The sequence below is a fragment of the Sapajus apella genome, unplaced genomic scaffold (assembly GCF_009761245.1).
Source record: "Sapajus apella isolate SASKATOON/1434 unplaced genomic scaffold, GSC_monkey_1.0 scaffold44, whole genome shotgun sequence".
NCBI lineage: Eukaryota > Metazoa > Chordata > Mammalia > Primates > Cebidae > Sapajus > Sapajus apella.
Window position 1 is genome coordinate 17,876,002 of NW_022436984.1, and position 8,149 is coordinate 17,884,150.

General features: G+C 40.0%; 1 protein-coding gene and 1 long non-coding RNA gene across 2 annotated transcripts in view; one reads left to right on the plus strand and one right to left on the minus strand.

Moving 5' to 3' along the window:
• CAMKMT (calmodulin-lysine N-methyltransferase) overlaps window positions 1-8,149 on the plus strand; it is a 403,007-nt gene that overhangs the window by 78,165 nt on the left and 316,693 nt on the right. The gene's annotated exons all lie outside the window — the stretch shown is intronic.
• Window positions 6,534-8,149, minus strand: part of LOC116524296 — a 17,724-nt gene continuing 16,108 nt past the window's right edge. Inside the window, exon 2 of the long non-coding RNA XR_004257261.1 lies at window positions 6,534-6,600. This is a non-coding gene — a long non-coding RNA (uncharacterized LOC116524296). The remainder of the gene's footprint in view (window positions 6,601-8,149) is intronic.

The window sequence follows — 8,149 nt, forward strand, 5'->3', positions numbered from 1 at the left end:
CCTTTTTCCTTTCCTTTTTCCTTTCCTTTTTCCTTTCCTTTCCTTTCTTTTCTTTTCTTTTCTTTCTTCTTTCTTCTTTCTTCTTTCTTCTTTCTTTCCTTTCTTTTTAGAGCCAGAGTCTCGCTCTGTTACCCAGACTGGAGTTCAGTGGCATGATCTCGGCTCACTGCAGTCTCTACATCCCAGGTTCAAGCGATTCTCCTGCCTCAGCCTCCTGAGTAGCTGGGATTACAGGCACGTGCCACCATGCTCAGCTAATTTTTTTCTGTTTTTAGTAGAGATGGGATTTCACTGTGTTAGCCAGGATGGTCTCGATCTCCTGACCTCGTGATCTGCTCGCATCGGCCTCCCAAAGTGTTGGGATTGCAGGTGTAAGCCACCATGCCTGGCCAACTCCGTTCTTTCAGTAGCCTTACAAATGCATCAGTGGCCCTAGTGGAGGGCAGGTCAGAAGCCCAAGAGCATAGAGTTGTGTGTATACATATACACATATAAAGCAAAAGCTATATATATACAAATGATATATATCTGTATATCTATACATACACATATTTTACATCTGTTCATTTTGCTTTGTTAGTCTAGTGCCAGGGCTTCTATGAGTATGGCACCCTTGTAGTCCCCCACAGAACAGACTTGAAACCTATGATTTCTAGGCATTAAATGTCATCTCTTGCTACTAAGCCATATTGCATTCCTCAAGTTCTCTGAACAGGTCAAACCTTTTGATAACTCCTTGCATTTTGATATAATGTTACCTCTGCCTTAAAGGTCTCCTCTTAATTCTCTGACAGACTTCTACTGATGTTTCTAAATACAACCGAAATGCTACCTTCTTGTTAAAGCCTTTCCAAATTCCTTCAGGTCAGTGGTTCCATTTCCTGTGCTCCCAAAGTACTTAGTTTGTCCTGCTGTTAACAGCACTTGGCACCTACTGTAATTGTCATTTTATTTGTCTGCCATCCCTCTCTCTGACAAGCTGCTGGAGCAGGGATTGTTTTCATATCCTGAACATCTAGAGAGACCTAGACTTTTATAATAGGTGCTCAATAAATGAGTGACTTCAAGAATAAATGAATGAATAAAGTATACCACCTCATGTTTGAAACGTGCTTGAATTCTTCCAACCAGGCTTTTCTTTTGTGCTGCTTTTCTTTATCTTCTTCCTTGCAGCACGTTCTTCTGTCCTACCTGGGTAGATTTTAGAGCTTAGGAAATACACGTTTGAAGATTTAAAATATAGTTCTTTGAACTCCTTAGAGGAAAAGTCTATGAATAAATAATTAGACTAATTTCACATCAAAATCTAAAGTGTGAAAAAATGTTCGTATCATTTTGTGCTTTATTCACTTGTATGGTAATCTAATGGCATATCCATTGTTAACACTGAACTATACTGAAATATTTTACTTTCGGGGCTTTTCATCTGACAAAAGAAGGCTTTTTGAAAATGAAAAAGCACAGCTCCTGTCCCTGGTATGCTAAGGGGAAATGTATTAGTTTTGTAATGCATGGGTTAATATTATCATTTTTTTATATTGAATATTACTTGAAAAAATTACTATTAATATCACTGCAGCATGTATGTATATAAGTCCTGTCATCTTTGGGGTATGTAAATCAGGAATGTTGCTGAAGAACTACTTAGCATTTTCTTGGGGGTGAAGTGCTTAGTTTTGGAATTTAATTGTAGGTTTTACATTTAAGCTGTTCAGTATTACTCTTCGAAAGGTTCTATAAATTTCTTGCTTTGTAGTTTAACAGGTTTAGTCACCACAGTTGAAAGGCATCATCCTCATAATGAAGCCAGAAAAGAATAAAGGTTGATCATGCAGGGCTGGCTGGCTGTGACATTGAACAATAGAGCTTGACTTCTTCATGTCTGTTAAATTAGACTATGGGGTGTGCTTATCTTGCTGCAATGATACTGAATTGTAACGAGAAAATGTTATGTTGTGCAGCTCTGCAAAGGGGGTGTGCATCTATTCTCACCTCGTGTGTATGGCAAAAGCTTTAAAACACTATTGAAACTGCTTAGTGGGCTTAAAGTCTAATGGCACAGAACTGGGCATAATAATAAAACAAAAATAAATAGAAAGTGCAAAGGCTTTTAAATATCTTGTACAATTTTATTTATAATGGTCTTTTAAGGGCCTAAGACAGGTCACAAGAAGGGTATGCTAGAAAAATTCCATTTTGAAGAGGTCTTTGAAGGAGGTAAGTGTTAAGGCCTGAAGGAAAAGTAAGAAGATATGTTGCATAGATGACTGACTTAATTCCAAATTTTTCTATGCTTGTACTTGATATGTACAACTTAATTCTTTAAATATTGATAAAATACCTACTATGATCCCAGCACCATGTTGGATTCCATAGGAGGCTTTGAAAGAGCATTAAATTCAGTCCTGTCTTGAGGAGTTTAGTATTTTTTGAGGAGACAGAAATGAAATCCATGAAATAATTTCTTAGAATTGTTGGATATGTGAATGACAGTATTGTAAGCTGTCAAGATCATTTAAAATTTTGATTCTGTTATTATATGTATCATTCCCAGATGTGTCACATGAGCTTTTGATTGGCATACCTTTTTATGTTTTTAAGTCACTGATAAAAATGTTGAAAAGTCAAGGCCATAGTTAGGTTAGGGGCAAGAAAGAGCCTTCTGACACTTCCCATACTTATTTTTCACACATGCTTTTTGTCTACTTTTGAACCTGCATTATTTTCTAAATGTGTATAAGCCACTAATTAGTAATCTGTTACAAAATGTTATCATGGATGTTAAGCTACTGTTCAAGTTATGTGTGTAAGAATCTGGATTAATATTCTAGTTCTTTCAGAGCAATTATCCTGCACATCCTGCCAGGTGATGGGAATAAATAAGGTGCCCATCACCCAGAGATTTCCTTTTTGGGAAAGTAATACCATGGGAGCTAACCAACGCCAAGCACCATGTACCCAGATCTTAACAAGCATAACTATAGCCACCAGTTATCTGGGCATATCACAAGATATCCAAGGAGGACTCAATTCCACAGCTTCACCTTAGCATTCGTAACTCCTTATGGTAAGGAGTCCATGCAACCCCCCAAGACACATTTTTGTCCCAAACTCAATTACAAGCTTCGAGTCAAAGCCCTAGGAAAGAAAACTGGATCTAAGGGATTCAGAGACAGATGATTATACAGGTTAAAAGGCACAGTGCAGGTGATCATGGCTAGTTTCTGCCAATTAAGCCAAGCCTCCCATTTCATGGATAAAGTTCATGCTAATATCCATGGCATAAATGAGGTCTAGGGAACTCCAAGGCTACTGACAGTAGCAGGGACAGAGACATAGGTGAAAGCAGATAATTCGTATTCTCTAGGCCCCCCCGCTTCATGAGTACAAACCACTTTGGCACCCATGGGTGGCACCTGTTGTGATCACCAGGACTCGGGGATGCAAGGATGGAAGAGGGAAAGAGGACACACTTCCTTCTTTCTCTCAGGTACCCCCCCTAGTATTTGCTAGGGAGAGAAGGGAACCAGGGACACCTGCTCCCCTCTTTCTAGATGAGTAGCTATTCATCTTCAGTTTGCATCCCTTTCAAATGCATCTTGAACCCCTGGGACTCACTTGAAAAATGCCCTCTTTTTTCTTTTCTCCTCCTCAGTTCTCTCTTCAGACAGGTAAATGTGTTTCTATACTATGGGGCACTCCCCTAAGATGCACCCTCCAAAGTGGGAAAAGTTAATTTCCCAAACCTTAAACTGGTTGGTTTAGGATTGGGCTCAGGGGAAGGGAACCTAGAAGCCCAACATGCTGTCAAAGTGGTAGTTATTTTTACCAGTTGGGCTTTTGGCTTTCCTTTTCACATGTAAACTGGTAAAAGGCCTCAGGATTTTTGAGATGTCTTTAGCTCCTCCTCTTATTTTATTTTGATACATGTTTTCTAATAACCCAGTTTGTCTCTTCTCACCTTCAGACCATCAGACTCCAAACAGGCATGCAGTTGAAGCCTCTGACAATGACCCCTACTCCTGGGTTAGATAGGCCTCTAACTGCTGTTTTCCCCAAAACAAGACCTCTTGAGCAGGAAGCAGTTAAGATCTGTCTTCATCCTTATCCTTATCCTTATTAGGATAAGTATATTTCTTTGGAGGGGGGAATGAGACAGCAAAGTATAAAGGGGTCCCCAGAGAACCTCTGACCAGGCTGCCTACTGGGAGGAATGCTCACTGGGGTAGAACCTTGGGAATTTTGCCTCATTTGCATGGGGGAGGAACCTGGCCTCTCCTGATCTGGGATATTAAGCTGGGATTCAATCTGTGAGGCAGGAAACCAGCTTAACAGGATTCTCACTTTGCTTGGAGTCCCTGTTTCCCATTTTTTCCTATTTTCTGAGTAAATTCCATGTTTCTCACCCTTCATAGTGTTTGCTAGGCTAGTCTTTCATGGTCCTGTGACAAGGACCTCGTTTTTAGCTGAACTAAGGAGAAAGTCTTATAACACGAGCACACGCGTGTGTGTATGTGTGTATATGTGTGTGTATTTCCCTTCTCCAAAATATCCAAACAGCATTTCCATTGTGAAAGTTGATGATACAATTTGGGCCATTTTTCATTTTTTCATTTGAGTCCTTCTTGTCATACCCAACTAAAAGAGTTGAGAAGCTATGGGGAAGAAGCACTCAGAACACATAACATTACCCTAAGAATGTAATTCTCTGTAAGCCTGACTGCTGAAAATGTTTGCTGTAACCTGAAACCAATTTTATCCAATGGCTTCTGAAACAACTCAGAGACTGACTTTAGTGACCACTGTCACTCATCAGTCAGAACTTGCCAGCTCCTCAGAACTTTACTGGTGACAGTGAACTTACTTAAAGAGCAATGTGTAACATCTCTCTTTTTCATACAACCTTCAACCTTCTCTTTGTTATTTGGACATACCTAGTCTGTGTGTATGCCCCAAATTGCAGTATTTTCTCCCCAAATGAAACTTTACATTTAGAGATCCATCTCTATATATTTTGACTTTGACACCATATTCCTGTTTCCTTTTTCTCTCTGATTTATCATGACAAACAAAAATACAGGATAGTACAAAATTAAGTGCTAAATTGATTATCATCAAATGAAAACCATCCAAACAAAGGCTATATATGTCAGGAATGGGAGAAATCAATGATGTCTCGAGGCAGGAGGAAGACGTCATTGTGTGAAGAGGAGACTGATTGAAAAATGACTAACCCCAAAGCAAGAGACACCTTCAAGATAAAGAGACTAAAGAAAGAATTGAAGATAACAGAATGCCCACAATTCTGTGTCCCTTTTAGACAAGAGTTCATATTGCTGAAATATGAGTAAGTACTGAAAATGCACAGATTTCTCCTCTTCTAAGCAGTATTTCTTCCTTACACATAAACATTCAAACATGTAAAAGTATCAAGAGGATACTAAGCTTGACATGTGACTAGTGGTGGGCGAGGACTGGGGATGGTGTGGGTCATTGTTAAAGGGGCATGAAAAGGCAGATGAAGCTCTAACTGACATTGAATGACTTCTTCCTGAGCACATCTGTTATTTGCTTGATGGTATTATAGAAGAAGCATGAAACAGCCTTTTTGCGGTTCTTAATCTCATAGGAGGTGGTGTTTACCTGAAAAAAGAGGATCTTGACAACATGATTCATCAATAAGTTGGCGTTCATGTTTGATTTGTGACTATTTGGGGAAAGTAAAATGCCTTAGTTGAAAGGTTGCAGGATCTGAATTTAAGTCAACAGATATTTATTTACTTTTTTAAATTTTTTTATTTTTTGAGACAGAGTATTGCTCTGTCACCCAGGCTGGAGTGCAGTGGTGCGATCTTGGCTCACAGCAACATTTGCCTCCCAGGTTCAAATGATTGTCCTGCCTCAGACACCCTGGTAGCCGGACTACAGGCATGTGCCACCATGCCCATCTAATTTTTTATATTTTTAGTAGAGATGGAGTTTCGCCATGTTGGCCAGGCTGGTCTCGAATTCTTGACCTCAGGTGATCCACCCATGTAGGCCTCCCAAAGTGCTGGGATTACAGGTGTGAGTCACCATACCTGTCAACAGATATCTATTGAATGCCAGTTATGTGTCAGGGTTCAGTTGTGTTGATTATTCACTCTCAGAGCTGCCCAGATTTGGTCTTTCCCTTAAATTCTTTTTTTTTTTTTTTTTTTAGATGAAATCTTGCTCTCTGGCCAGGCTGGAGTGCAGTGGCTCGATCTCGGCTCACTGCAATCTCTGCCTCCTGGGTTCAAGAGATTCCCCTGCCTCAGCCTCCCAAGTAGCTGGGACTACAGGTGCACACCACCATGCCCAACTATCTTTTCTTTTTTTTTTTTTTTTTGAGACAGAGTCTCGCCCTGTTGCCAAGGCTGGAATGTAGTGGTGCGATCTTGGCTCACTGCAACCTCTAACTCCTGTGTTTGAGCAATTCTCATGCCTCAGCCACCCAAGTAGCTGGAATTATAGGCATGTGCCACCAAGCCCAGCTAATTTTTGTATTTTTTGTAGAGACGGGGTTTTGCCATGTTGGCCAGGCTGGTGTCAAACTACTGGCCCCAAGTGATTGCCTGCCTCTGGCTCTCAAAGTGCTGGGATTACAGGTATGAGCCACCATGCCCGGCTTTTTCCCTTATATTCTTATTCACTTCAACAACCTAAGTTCTGACCCATTGGTCTCTGTCTCTGTCTTCCACCACTCTGTATACCTTGTGCTGTCACAGGGTTTGTGGTATCAAGGCAGGCGTCTCCGTCCAGCATTGAGGCCTTTTATCATCATAATCTTTCTATCTAAAGTTTATCTTCTGTCATTCCTCATTATACCCACAAGATCTGGCCATGCCTGTGTCGTTACCTTTGTTGTTAGATGTACACAAATTACGATTTATATCTGGGCTTTTTCTTATTCCTTTTCAATGTTAGCATTTAGGAATGCAGTCTATACTTGATTACCCAGGTGTTCTTTATTTAATGTAACTCATATTCCTGACAAGCTTATGTGAACAAAATTTTGGTACATCGTACCATTTAAGACAAGAGTAAATAATCAAGTTTAGTTTATCTTTGTTTACAGTTGGAGTTTTATTTAGTGGAGATATGGCGCATCTATATATTGCTTTGTTAATGTTCAGATAAGGAAACTGAGATTCCTAGTTGTTAAGAGATTTGGCATAGGGCTTTTGGCTAGGAAATAGAGAGAGTAGGATTAAAACTCCCATTTTATGACTCATCGTCTAGTATGCTTTTCACTAGAGTAGTTGATTCCTTTTATTCTCCTCATTTTATGTAATTCTTTTATAATATCCCTAAAGGTAAGAGTTGTGTTTTGTATCATAACCCCTCCTGCAAATATTCATAACATTAGTGGATACGGTAGTTTTGGATAAAGAGATTTAATTGCCATGTAGATGTATGTGAATGTATCAGTCATAATGGGATAGGTTATGTTGTAATAATAAACAGCCCACCCTCCAACCCCAGTGGCTTACAACACTAACATTTCTTAATTGTTGCATGTTTATCTTGGGTTTATTGTGGCTATGTTTCATGTTGTCTGCAATCTGTGACCTGGGTTCAATAAGCAACTTCTTGAATGCTTGTAGTGGATAGAAAGAGGGCATGGTGACCCACGTACTAGTTCTCAAACAATATTGTTTTCATATCTTATTGGCAAGAGCAATTTACATGGTGAAGCGTGTTGTCAGTAGGGCATAAAAGTATAATGCTTCTCTAGGTAGGGGCAGCAAATATTTTTGAAAAATAATATTCCCCCCGAAAAATCTGTGACCATACATACAGAGTGTTGAGCAACTTGTATTTTTCAGTTTATGGCACACTATCATCATTGGTCCGTGTCTGGCCACTTTATTTTTTAATTCTTCTATTTGTTTTAATGTGTTTTTATAAAATGCATTCTAGGCCGGGCGCGGTGGCTCAAGCCTGTAATCCCAGCACTTTGGGAGGCCGAGGCGGGTGGATCATGAGGTCAAGAGATCGAGACCATCCTGGTCAACATGGTGAAACCCCGTCTCTACTAAAAATACAAAAACATTAGCTGGGCATGGTGGTGCATGCCTGTAATCCCAGCTACTCAGGAGGCTGAGGCAGGAGAATTGCCTGAACC